This window comes from Triticum dicoccoides, chromosome 4A (assembly GCF_002162155.2).
Source record: "Triticum dicoccoides isolate Atlit2015 ecotype Zavitan chromosome 4A, WEW_v2.0, whole genome shotgun sequence".
Classification (NCBI taxonomy): Eukaryota; Viridiplantae; Streptophyta; class Magnoliopsida; order Poales; family Poaceae; genus Triticum; species Triticum dicoccoides.
Window position 1 is genome coordinate 680,494,441 of NC_041386.1, and position 14,645 is coordinate 680,509,085.

A 14,645-nucleotide genomic window follows, 5' to 3' on the forward strand; every position below is an offset into this window, starting at 1 on the left:
GATTTTTTTGTTAGATTAGATTAGATGTGTAGTAATTAATTTTGTTCATAGAATTTTAATGATTTTTTGTATATAGTTTAGATGTGTAGTAATAAGAAGTAGTTTATATATAGTTGTTTGATTAGATGTGTAGCAATTAATGATTTTTTTGTTAGATTAGATGTGTAGTAATAAGAAGTAGTTTATATATAGTTGAACTAGCTAGTTGATTTAATAAACTAATTTATTTTACTATATATAGAAGTAGTTTGTTTTTAGTAAGTACTACTTATTTATTTATAGTAAGTGCTTAGTAGTTGAACTAGATAGTTGATTTAATTAATAAAACTACTTTTATTTAACTATATATAGAAGTAGTTGCCGCATCGACGTCGGCGATGCCTATCCCGCATCCTCGTCGTCGTCGACTCGGCGGTGGAGGCCTGCTTGATCAGGGCCATGTTTGGGACTGGGCTCCGCCGGGCTGGTATTGGGAGGTGCTACCTTCCGGGGGACGTAGGTTGGTGAGGAGGTAGCCCGTTGTTGACCCGATCCTTGTTTGGTGGCGGTCGCGTGGGAGAGTGACGGTGGTGAGGCATCCGGACACCGCGGAGGTGGTACGTCACCGTGTCAGCGAGGTGGACGAGCACGTCCGTCGCTACATGGTTGCATTGGAGGGCAGATTCGACAATACCTGGCAGGTTCTTCAGGGATCTCACTGGAGCTATGATCCTGTGATGGTTCCTTATCTTTGGGTGTCCACCGCTCACGTCAATACCCGTCGGGCGCTACGGTTCTAGTTGTATTAGTGATAATATTCGACGATGTACGGACACCGAGAGATGATGTACTTTTGCTTATAATTATTGAATGCACGCTAATTTGAATACTATACTTTATTTTATGATTTGGTTTTGCTTATTTTATGATTTAGTTTTGCTTATTGAATGTTCATATTGGATAAGTTCTCCTTCATTCCCGTGTGCTAGACAATTTGATATAATAATGCATTCGGGAATGAAAGGAGGAGCTTCGTACATCGATCATCGATAGTCAACCCGTGATTAATAATAATGATCTAGTTTAATATTTGAATTATGAACGTAGGCCGGAAATGTCGTACTCATCGGATGACGAAAACCGCCCAGGGGAGTGTGACTGGTGCCACGACGACCGAGGTATCTGCGACAGGTTCATTGTGCTGGACGAAGATCGTCGCTTCAGCATTAAGCTCGAGGAGACCTTCGATGTTCATACGGTACGCAACCGACGATAAAAGTTTTTTTTCGTAATTACTCATGACTTCAACTATTTTAATCATGACAATATTTTTCATCTTTTCCAATTCGACTAGCTTATCCCATGCTTTGCAAGACGCTATGTCGTGGAGAGGATGGGTTTTGAAGACCATGAAAGTTTCGAAACCAAAAAAATTATCCTAAGTACCCATCATGGTGTGGATTTTCAAGTAAAGCTGTACAATGCTCAGAGTGTAACCCATTTTGGTTGCAAAAATTGGGAAGCACTTTGCAAGATGTATGGTTTTGATGAGGGTATGCTTGTTACCATGGATCTTGGTGATCCTACAATCGAGCAAGAGAGACCTACGATTTTCGTACTTGTGGATACACCTCCAATTCTTCCCCCATGTGAGCTTAACATAGTTATTAAGTAATTTATATTGTTTATTTCAAAATAGTTGACAACTTATTCTCCATTGACAGCTTATTTTCATTCTTCAAAGAATGTGCGAAAGATGGTAGACAGAACCTACTACACCGAAGGCTCCGAACTAACTTATCAGGAGAAAAATCATCTGGTCGCATTTTGTACTAATCTTGAGAATTACAATGTCTACAATCGAACTCCTCAACATTATGGTCAATACGTGCCACTAGTGCACGTGTTGATCTATGGTAACTACCATGGAGATACCCTGGTAAGATTTTTGTACTATTACAACATCCGTGCATCTTTTTGCACACTTTTAAAACTAGTACATCATATCATTGCTAACTACGAAGTTATTAGTATGTTTTTCAACAGATAATCCCGAATGATTGTGTGCCTCATATGATGTATACACACGGTAGCCTTCATATTTTGAACATACAACCAGGTCGTCCTACGAATCTCAACTGCCCATACCGGGTTTCTAAAATAAGTGGAGACCTGAGAATCAAAGAATGGAAAAAATGTATGGACAGTCGTAAGGAGCTTCTTGGAAGCAACATTCAGCGAAGGGCAAAAATTGGAGACAGGATGATCGCCATTCTTCATAATGGAGAGTCAGGGTCTATATTGTTTTATGCTATTTTACCTTAAGGGTGTTTAGGTCCTACCTGATACTGATGATCATGTGTTAAGAACAATTATGTAGGGTTGGGTTCGATGACTATGAGGATGATGATCGTATGACTTATTATTAATAACGAGTAGAAGTTGTATGATGATGCATGATTAGTAGGACGAGTACTTGTTATTATATATGCTGATGTATGCGAGCATGCATGAGTTATTATATCAGGGGTAAAATGAACATATATAGCAGCAGCGTTGGTAAACCAAGGACGAAGATATAAGAGAGAACACTTCTCTCTATTAGCTAGTTAATATAACAACCTAAAAATAACCCCCAAAACCCCTAAAGCAGTCAATTTCCAAAAAAACATGGACTTTTGGTCCCGGTTGGTGCCACCAACCGGTACCAAAGGCCCCCTGACTGGGCTCGGCGCACAGAGCCACGTGGAGGCACATTAGTCTCGGTTCTAGTTTGAACTGGGACTAATGGGTGGAGGTATTAGTAACGGCCCATTAGTCCCGGTTCATGAACCGGGACTAAAGGCCCTCACGAACCGGGACTATTAGGTGTTTTTCTACTAGTGGACCCACATGGTAGAGAGAGAGCGTGACCACTCAGTCAAAGTTTGCCACATAGACCTGTTGACCGGTCCAACCAGACAAAATACAGAAGTCTACGGTTGGTCAGTGACCGTATAATCATCATAACTCGTATTCAATGACCGTATTGAGCGTATTTTAAAGTTCAATGACCGTAGTGTGCTTTGATCTTAACTTCAATGACCATGAGTGTATTTATCTCTTCTCTGGAGCACCGTCTCGATCAACACCGAGAACCTAAGGCATAAGGACCGAGGGAATTTGCGCAGCCTCCTCTTCACGAAGCTGCACGAACGATACAAGTTCCCCGCTGACTTTGCAAACACACGCCTCTCAGGAAATAAAGTAAACAGTGCCGCCCTCACAAGGATGAGCAAGGCCCTGTCTACTTGGAGAATCACGGGGAAGGCAATGATTGAAAAAGGTGATAGTTATGAGAAGATCAAGGCGAAATATCCTTTGATCAGTGAAGATGACTACAACGAGTTCAAGATCAAGTGCGAGAGCAGCGCAACCTCCGAATCAAGTCAGTGGGGGAAAGAAATGTGGTAGTTGAACTTAGGGGTCCACCAACTCGGTCCCGACGGTTACAGAGTGGCGGAGCCTATATGGGACAAGGAGGATGCGGAGCGTGCTGAGCAAGGCCTACCACCCCGCTTCGAGAAATTCCGTGACAAGCAGACCAGGAACTTTCTCAAGGGCCGGTACAAGGAGGACCCGGTAACAAAGGAGCTTACCACGGATCCGAAGATCAGGGCGCTTGAGCTTGTTCTGGTAAGGAATACACCCCCGCGTAATTAGCTCCATATGGTTGCATTGTAATTAATCCCCAATATTTCTAAATGGTTCACGTTCCTTCCGCAGGACACTAAAAGCAGTAGCGCGGGGTCGTCTCAGAGCTCTCCTTTCGACACCCCTTTAAATAGGGCGTTGAACATAATGAAAAACAAGGATAAGCTCAGTAAGCCATCGTCAGCGGGTCGTGTGGCCGGCAAAGGCTTGTCTAGAAAATGGTCGTCATACTATACCGCTGGTGGGCAAAAGGAGAAAAAGACCAGCTCGGAAAGCCAGTCGCGCGAGGTTGATGCACTCAAGGCACAAGTGGCACGGATTCCGGAGATTGTCCAAGAGCAAGTGCAACAACAACTGGGAACGACGCTCACCGCCATGGTGCCTACGTTGATTCATGGGCTGACGACGTGGATTGCGGGCGGCCAACAGGGGCCTCCCCCGGTTCCCAGCTTCACGGCCAGCAACTCGCACAACACGCAGGCGGCGCCATTGGTGTCTCCGGCGGAGGTGGTATTCATGTCTCCGGCGCTGGCACGAACATTTGAGCTTAATGCACCTGGGTGTACGCCAGCCGGCACCTCGCCAGCAAGCGGCCCCTCCGTCAGTTGCACGCCCGCCGTTGGCGGTGCCTCGACATTAGTCGAGCTCGACGGCATCACGGTAACTAAGTCTCTCGGCCGATGACTTCATCTCCTTGCCTTTGACTGGGCATCCCTGACGCCCTACATGTTTTCGTCGGGCGCCGCCGACGTTCCTTGCACTCTCCTGCACTTCGTGGGCGGCGAGTTGGTCGATGTCGCCAAGGGCAGAATCGTTCAACCGGGCAACCGCGTGTTCCACGGTAATCCGATGCCACCCACCTCCGATTCGACCCGCTGGGGCCGACGAAGATGATGTGATGACCCTCAGTGCCTGCGTAAGCTGGCCCCTGCTTTGGCCGAAGAGCCAGATTCGTTTGGGGGCGGGGGACACCACCCCACAGACAAGACCGCCAGTCGTGCCGGCGCCAAGCCATGGCAAGAACGCCGCAACGCTACCGGACATGTCGGACATCCCTATGGCACAGGATCCGGACATGCATATGGCACAGGATCCGGACGACGACGACAACGACGACGGTACATTTACCAACGTCGATAAGTATTTTGACGAACATGGGTACGGTGACGAGTTCTGCGGGCCTCCTTCTCAAGAACCCAACCAAGACGACCGCGATCTAGCTGTTACAGCGGAGAAACCCAATTGCAACAGGCGTCATCTGGTGTTCAGTTCTCAAGAGACGCCTCCAGCTGCTTCCTTCACCGAGCCTCAGATAGCTGAGGTGCAAAATATTATCAGCCCCAACACGCTCAAGAAGGCAGTCTGTGAGCAGAACTCGGTCCCATTACAGCAGATCAAGAAGAAGGGACGGAAACGAAAGACTAACAAGGGTGCTGGTGCGAGCTAGCTGGCACCGAGTACGATCCGTGCTCAGGGCGGGCCACCTTCACCTAAGGATATCTCGAGGAGGGTGCATGTGGCGGGTAGGGCGATGCTACCGACACATATGCTCAATGTTGCAACTGGTGCTATGCGGAGTCTGCATGACAGTGTTCTTTCTTTGGAGAAGTGGCGTCTCTCCCAGAATGATGTGGCATACCCGGTTTTCGTGACCAAGGTGCCAGAGGGCAAGGGCTTTGTGGATGGCGTCATCGGGGGTACGATCGTCCTGCGGTTTGATGACATATTTGCTATGTTTAACCTTCATCTGCTGCACTACACCTTCGTTCGGCTATTTTCGCTGAGTATGGAGATGCGGATCATTCGAGACAAGATCCCGGACATCATGATAGTCGACCCCTTCTACATGCGTGCCAAGATCTTGGGCAGCGCTGGGGACCGGCAAGTCGCGAGTTCACACCTCGAAGGCGTCATTCTGGCAAACCCAGATAAGGATAACTTCCTCGTGCCTTACTTTCCCGAGTAAGTCATCCCCTCACTGCCCCGTAACATATGATTTCTTAGATTTCGATCGTTCTTTTTTTTTTCTAACATTCCGTGTTCTGTGTAGTGACACACATTGCACACTCATCCTCTTAAGCCCAAAATATTCCATGGCCACGTATTTCGACCAGGACCGTGACTCCAAGATAGACTACACAAATATCAAGAAAGTTCTTGATGATGCTCTCCCCGGCTACGCCACATCTGGAGGCACCTTTAAGAGGCCAGTTCATAGGTACGGCAGGCACGTGTTCACCCACAATACGATGTTCCCCTGCGTCAAGCAGCCGCCTGGCGGTCATAAGGATGCCTACTACGCCCTCCATCACATGCGGGCGATCGTACGGGACCATAATCACCTTCTGCTACCAAATAATGTCAAAGATTGGGCCGCAAGCTTGGCGGCAATCCAGGATGCGGACGTCCGACAAGAATTCTTTCGCATCCAGTCTGAGTTTGCAGAAATCATCCATCAAGATGTCCTTCGTACCTCGGGGCAGTTCTACCTCAGATACCAACCATCCAACAGTGAGATAGACACAACGCTACAAATGCAGGCTGACAACACCCGCGACTTCATGACCATCATGAAAGACGGCGACTTCATCCACGCTCCGGTCCAATGAGTTGAGTCAAAAGTAGTGATGCTATGTGTAGTTCTGAAACATCGATTAGCTCATGTTGTAATTAAACTTTAATGAACTTGTATGTCTCTTTGGTTTGGACAGTCGTTCAACTTAGATGTCATCAATGCTATTTATTAGTAGGACCATGAATCGTGCTATTAATGTCTTACTTTTCTCTTCTGATCCTTTTGTTGCATACTTATATATTGCTTATGTATTGTCTGTTGTTTGGTTTGTGCATAGTGATGCCGTCGTATGTCATGTACAAGGGTAAGGTTCCGGGAGTCTACGACAACTGGGAGGAGTGTCGGAGACAGGTTCACCGTTTTAGAGGTAACAGTTACAAAGGGCACACCACTAGGGCGGAGGCGGAATCTAGATACGCCCGCTATCTAGCGGGAGAGAGGAGGGAGCGTTGGAGGAACCGGATGAAGACCAGTTTCATTGCGATGATGCTCATCGTGATGACCGCAGCTCTCTTCTATGTGATGGTAGTTTAGATGATCGATATCGACTTGTAATGTGAAGGCAAACTCGCTACTCACGGTCTCGAGACTTGTAATGTTCTATCTTTGTTCGATCTTTTGAATTCAGTGACTAATATGATGAATTGTATTCGGAGACTAATCTTCTATTGTATTCGATGAATCTGCTGTTGCTGTGTGGTGCTGTCTATATTATGTCCAATAATATATTTTGTAACCTATGCAAAAATCAGAAAAGTAAAAAAACCCTAATATTCATACTAATGGCGCATCACCTCAAAGTGCGCCATTAGTATGCCAAAGGATACTAATGGCGCATCACCCCACAGTGCGCCATTAGTATGCCAAAGGATACTAATGGCGCATCACCCCACAGTGCGCCATTAGTATGCCAAAGTACATGGGTAAATATGTCCCCCTTGGAGGCATACTAATGGAGCATGTTGGTCTATACTAATGGCACACGGCATGGTGCGCCATTAGTATATCAGATACTAATGGCACACCAGTCTAATGGCGCATCACCCCATAGTGCGCCATTAGTATGCCAAAGTACATGGGTAAATATGTCCCCCTGGGAGGCATACTAATGGCGCATGTTGGTATATACTAATGGCGCACGGCATGGTGCGCCATTAGTATACCAGATACTAATGGCGCACCAGTGGTGCGCCATTAGTATATAATACTAGTGGCGTGGTACTAGTGGCGCACCAGTAGTGTGCCATTAGTAGGCAAAACTGGTGCGCCACTAGTAGGCCTTTTCCTAGTAGTGAGTGGTGTCTTTGCAGTCAGAGAGCCGTACTCTAGATGACACGGGAACCGAGGCGAATGTTCCTGGTCCAACCAGGACTGAGCTAGGAGCTGGGGCTGTTGACGGATCTGTGCAAGGAGAAGAAGGAGAGGATGAGGCTGGTTCTCAACGTATGGAACCCTATGTTGGCATGATGTTTGACAGCCTTCAAATTGCTAAGGATCACTACAATAGCTACGCACTACGGATGGGTTTCTCTATCAAGATGAACACATCTAGACGGACACCCCGCACCAATGAATTGATAAAACAACAGTTTTGCTGCAACAAGTTCAAGAAGCCCAAAGCTGATGATGGAGGAGCTGAGGCTCCTCCTATCCTGGACCCTATTCCAGATCCAAAATCTGTTGACAGTGATGAGGATATGGAAGAAGAACCTCCAATATTTGCTGAAGAGGAGGCTGGTACTAGTAAGAAGAAGAAGAAGCGCAAACGCGAGACAATAAAGCAGACTCAGTGCAAAGCGAAAATGTTGGTGAAGCTGATAGATGGGCGATGGGAGGTGACGCACTTTGTTCGTGACCACAATCATACGCTCATGAACAAACCTTGATTGTCCAAATACTTGAGATCCCACCAAGGCATCTCGCCTGATGAGAAGGAGTTTCTGCGTATCTTGTATCACTGCAACTTGACTACAGGTGTGGTGTTTTTCTATATCCCTTAAAGAATTAAGTTTTCCTCTAGGCAGTCCAGTGTGCAACTGTTATGGTACTACTGTGCAACTGAAATGACTTAAATGTGCAACTGGTGTCCAACTTCCCATGCTGTTTGTATATAACTTTTGGTGCTTGTTGTGCAACTATATTGTCTTTACTGTGCAACTACACAATGTCCTGTATGCAAAAAGTGCAAAAGTGTTTTTAAAAAGGTGCAACTAGGTGTCCATTTCATGTGATTATCTTCTGTGCCAACACATGTCCTATTACTATGCAGCTGGATGTGCGCATTCGTGCAACTAAAAAAAGGATATATTGTTTGTTTTTGTATTATTCAGGACGTATGATGCATGTAATGGCAGAGTTCTATGGATCTGAGATGATTGTGCCATTCGGACCAAAGGCAATAACAAATCTTTGTACAAGTTTCCGTAGAGATGACACAAAGGAGGGTGATCTGATTGAGACAATTGCGCACTTCAAGGATATACAAAAAACCGATCCAGACTTCTTCTATAAGGTGAAATATGATGAAGAGGACAGAGTTGTCAACATATTTTGGGTCGATGGCTTAGCTCTAAAAGCTTATGCGGAGGCGTACCACGATTGCATATCGTTTGACACCACCTACATGACCAACATGTACAATATGCTGTTCGCGCCCTTCATAGGAATAAACCGTCATGGCCAATCTTTCATGCTGGGTTGCGCGTTTGTGAGGCAGGAGTTGGCATCGAGCTTTGATTGGGTCTTTGGAGCATTCCTAGAGGCTATGGATAGCAAACCTCCTGACAACTTCATCACCAATCAGGATGGTGCAATGAGGAAGTCAATACAGAGCATCTTTCCAACCACCGTGCACCGCTGTTGTCGATGGCACATCATGAAAAAGGCTCAGGAAAAAGTTGGTTGGCTGCTATGCCGGAATCCAGGACTCTCTGATGATTTCAACAAGTGTGTTGACTTCAACTTCACTATAGACAAGTTTGAGCAGAATTGGGCTGGGTTAATGGTGAAGTACGAGGCTATGACACACACACACACTTTGAGAAGTTATACGAAGACATGTCAACTTGGGTGCCGTGCTACTTCAAACACAGGTTCTTCCCGTTCCTACAGTCTACACAGCGTAGTGAGGGGTTCAATGCCGTCCTGAAAAGATATGTGAACCCACACAACTCAATGCTGAACTTTGTCAAGCAATATGAAAAAAATCTAGAACCACATCCTTGCCAAGGAAGGCTGCAACGATTACAGAACAGAACACCTTGAGATTGAGCTGTGGTCCAACTTCCTAATAGAGAAGCAAGCTTACAAAACCTATACTAGGGACCTTTACCGCAAGTTCAGAGAAGAGTTTGAGCTGATTGGACGTTATAATGCATTCCAAGTTGGTGCTGATATATTTGAGCTCAGACTGAACCAGGAATTGTTGCCAAATATGGTTCTCGAAACTACTTGGTGCAGGCAAGGGTGGAGGAGGGTTCCTATTTGTGTGAGTGCTGTAAAATGGAAAAGGACGGCATCCTCTGTTGCCACATCCTCAAGGTGTTCACCCATATTGGAGTTGATGTCATACCGGAAAGGTACCTGCTAAGACGGTGGACACCTACTGCTGTACCTAGTGCGCCAGGGACTGGTTATGAGCAACCGGATGAAATGCCTCCTCAATCAAAGAAGCAGATAAGGGAGAGGAACATGATATACGATTTTTGGAAACTAGCAAAGTTTGCGAGTGGTTCTGATCCAGCACAAGCTATTGTATACAAGCATATGCGCGCAGCACGTACCGAGATCGTCCACCTGAACAAGTCCAAGAAAAAGAAAAAATCGACTGCTGCCACGGGGCCATCAGACGTTGGCAACCCTCGAGGACCTCCTCCACCTCTAGGCAGCAATCAGGGGGCTCATTATCCAGGTAATTACCTGCCCCAACTCCTGATCTAACTAGGTGTGTAACTTCAGTTGCACACATCATTGTGCCAAGTTGCACACATCATGGTGGCTAGTTGCATAGAATAGGCTGCCTAGTTGCACATGCTGTGTTAGTTCAAGCATCAAGATAACACAACTAACTTGTTTTTCCTATTCTGGGTATAGGTGATGTCAACCCTCAAGGACCTCCTCCACCTCCTGGCTGTACACGACATCCTCTGCCACCTCCTCCCCCGCGTGCTCCTCCCAATGGCCCTACAGGCAGCACTCAGGGGGCTCATCGTCCAGGTAATTACCTGCGCCAACTCCCCATCAAATTAGGTCTGTAACTCCGGTTGCACACATCATGGTGCTCAGTTGCACAGAAACATGCTACCTAGTTGCGCACGCTGTGTTAGTTCGAGCATCAAAGATAACACAACTAACTTGTTTGTCCTGTTCTGGCTATAGGTGATGCCAACCCTCAAAGACCTCCTATCCCGCGTGGCCCAACTAGCAGTGCCCTGCGTGCTACTCCCAATGGACCTACAGGAAGGACTTAGGGGGCTCATCACGCAGGTAAAATACCTTCCCCAACTCCCAACAAAACTAGGGTGTGTGACTTCAGTTGCACATATCATAGTGCCCAGTTGCACAGAACATGCTGCCTAGTTGCATGCGCTGTGTTAGTTTGAGGATCAAGCTAAAAATCTAACTTGTTTTTCCTGTTCTTCCCATAGGCGATTACAATCCAAGTACCATGATGGGCCGTGCTACTACAGGTGTTTTTTTAACTTAACTTGCACACAACAACCAGTTAGTTACATAACATGGGTTGTGTGGTTGTAGAGAACATCAGTGCTGGTTGCACAACAAAAAAAACTAAATTTTTTATATGATTATTACACAGGTGATCGTGATGGTCCTACTGCCCCGTTGGAGGCTACATCCCTGCACAAGCTTCTGATGATTTTGTGCCCAGGGATCCTCCAAGGTCTACTACAAAGGGTAGGGCAAAGAGTCGACGGTACAAATCGGCGCTGGAGCTACACCCAAAGAAGAAAAACAAATGCAGCCAGTGCCAATCTACAGAGCACACTGCTGGTGTGTGTCCACTCAGGCTACTGTGATTTTTTTTCATCGTTTGTAACTTTGAGACAAAAAAGGAAAATAATGATGTTTTTTAGCAATGTTGGGACCAAGTGGACACATTCAACATCTATGATTTCTCTTTATCTAATTTATGCTCCTTGAATTAGTTCATGCACTGTGTAAAAAAGGTTGCTATTTGTGCCTTTGTTGGCAACTGGTTAAATATTTAGTTGTCGAACAATTGTATGTCCAGTGCTCCTAATGTATCAACAAAAGTGATGATATTGACTTGCAAACGGAATTACTACTAGTGTGCAACTACAAAATCTGCTTAAAAATTGTGCAAACCAGCAACTTCCTCCATGGAGCAGAGAAAGAAAAAGAGTACTGACCTAGTCCTTGTTGTATCTTAGCAATTTTCTCCATGGGGCGGTGTTGTGCACACTGGTGACCCAATCATATGCCAGCTTCTTCCTGATGTTGAGTACTTTCTTGGGTTCGTAGTTGGGCAGTTGGCTACCGTTCCACTCGGTGGCGTTAAGCAGTGCGAATAGCCCACACTCATTACTGCGATGGGCAAGAAATAAAATTTATCACGTAAAAATTAAAACCAATAAAGATAATGCACTCTGTGCAACTGCTTATGTTCTACTGTGCAACTGTTTACGTTCTACTATGCAACTGCTTATGTGCCACTGTGCAACTGCTTATGTGCCAGTGTACAACTACTTATGTGCCACTCTGCAACTGGCTAGATAATCCATTAGAAACTCATAAAAATGATAAACAGATTGCAGACTAGTACTGTCGATGTCAAAACCGGCGGATCTCGGGTAGGGGGTCCCGAACTATGCGTCTAGGCGGATGGTAACAGGAGACAGGGGACATGATGTTTTTACCCAGATTTGGGCCCTCTTGATGGAGGTAAAACCCTACTCCTGCTTGATTAATATTGATGATATGGGTAGTACAAGAGTTGATCTACCACAAGATCAGAGAGGCTAAACCCTAGACGCTAGCCTATGGTATGATTGTTGTATATCTCTATCGACTAGCCTGGCCTCGGTTTATATAATGCACCAGAGGCCTAGGATAACAAGAGTCCTAGCCGAATACGCCGGTGGGGGAGGAGTCCTTGTCTTGAACGCCAAGTCTTGCGAAATCTTCCTTGTATGCGGCAGCTGTCCGGACTGGCCCATGAGTATACGGCCATGGGGGTCCTCGGGCCTATTTAACAGATCGGGAGATTACGTGGTGAGTACCCCCTAGTCCAAGACACCGTCAGTAGCCCCCTGAACCGGTCTTCAAGTTAGGGACGCTCCTCGATTCTTCCGAACCGTTCTTCATCTTCAGTCGTCGGTCTTGAAAACTGGTTCAACAAATCTTCTCATCTTCGATCTTGAGGATCGCCGAAATGCATTCGACGAGTTTACATGTCGGGTATCCGAGGAGCCCGTTTAAGTTTCCGTCCTGTATCAATGCCTTGTTATTTTTATGCCACACCTCGGGTTTGAAGTTGTTCCCGGGCGGCAGCGTCCTCTTGCGTCCGAGCTCCAACGCCGAACTGCATTCGAGGTATCTTTTGCAGCCGAGCACCAATGCCGGACTGCTTCCCAGCTCTAACAGCGGACTATGTATCCGAGCTCCAACGTCGGACTATATCCGAGGTGTCGTAAATCACCTTGGTTCAAAGAAGTTTGAAGGAGTCTAGCCGAGCTTAATGCCGGAAATGCCCTCTATGGAGCCTGCCACTAGCGCCCGAGCTTTACGCCGGACCGCTTCCGAGGTGGTTAAGCATCTCGGTCATGGGCTGATTTTTGGTCAATGTTTTTTATTGATGCAATTTATTCTCTGACGAGATATATAGCTAGTAGCTCTCAAGGTGTGTATCAGTCTGAAACCCGAGATGCACCTGAAGGATGACATAAGACCGCTGATCCCAGTAACCGCTGAGACTCAGGTTGATTTGCAAAATCGGCCTGAGGATCAAGTCCTAGCTCGGCAGAATACTTCGGGACACAAAAAGCGGCGTGCTCAGTCCTCAAGACTCAGGTTGGGTGCGGCCGACCAACCTGAGGATCAAAATCTCCTCGGAGACTGTATTACACTTAAAATTTTCTGCATTGGACAGGCAATGCAGTAGCCCCCGAGACACTGGTCGGGTGGCAACACTAGATCAGGGGATCAATGTGCCCCTTTAATATTTGTAAATAATAAGCCCGAAGCCCAGTAGCCCCCGAGCCTTAATGCGGGCACGGGTGGCCGAATTAAGGATTGATATCCATAGTAAAATCACAAATTATGTGTAGTGACTCTATGTATCCAAGTACTTTACGTCATTAATGCTCGGATCCGCATTGTACAAAACTTTGTTGACCGACCATCGGCTTCCACCTCCTCGGCCAATAGCCGAGGAGTGTTTGTCTTACTTTATAAAGCCTTTATGAGGGCAAAGATTTACAACAAACAAGGCAATCTGGCCATACAGTTTTATAAACAAAGGTACGTAGAGAGATATCTTATATTACTGTTTAACAAAAGAAATGTCTTCCAAAGAAAATAGTCCTGCTATCGGTTCCTTTCTTTGGGTTGTCATGCTAAGCATGATCATGAAACCTCAGCTCCAATGTAAGAGAAAAATATCGAGGATTTAGTTTGGGAGGCTAGTTAATAGCCCCCGGTAGTGTTCGGCGACAGTCGAGATCAAGCCGTAAACACGTCGGCCATTGTTATGAATGGCCCGTCGTTTAACGCCATCATCGGATCGCCGACCAGTTTACACTTATTGTGACAGTCAGTTTTCGGCTTTCTCCACTGAGGTGCTTAACCATGTGAGCTGGAAGCACAATCACAGTGGTTCTCCCTTTGCACACCTAGCCGAACAAAGCGGAACATTGGAGGCAAGCGCAGGAGCCGGGCAACCCAACTATTGACCGAAGACACAATTTGAAACTGATGCATATATAACAATATCCGAGAATGTTTTTGCCGAATCTCTAAAGGTGTCCGGCGTTGCACTGTGAGACTTGTGCTGAAAACACACAAATAGTTTAAAAGTGCCATGGGCTCGAAAAGCCAAAAAACTTATTCAAAAGGTTAATGTACGAACTAGATCAAGTGTTCGGTGCCAATCCGAAAATTGGACTTTAGAAAAAAAAGGTGCTTCTGCCGTGCTTTAACATGACACATCCTATCTCAAAACTTCAAGCGGGTCAGCCTACGGCTTCAGCCTCCTATCCCGAAGGCGGAGTACTTCTTACTAGGCCAGTTTAGCAAACTAAACTCTAGCGGCTTTGAGAGAGAAATTAGGCTCCCCGGCTAGTGACCGCACACTTGTGTCAAAAAAGGAGTGATAAATAATAATAAAAACTTTGCAACGACTAAGAAGAAAAACAGTTAT

At 46.1% G+C, this 14,645-nt stretch overlaps 1 pseudogene; it reads left to right on the forward strand.

Moving 5' to 3' along the window:
- Nucleotides 1–11,283, forward strand: part of LOC119284078 — a 38,431-nt pseudogene extending 27,148 nt beyond the window's left edge.
- Nucleotides 11,284–14,645: the final 3,362 nt, after the last annotated feature.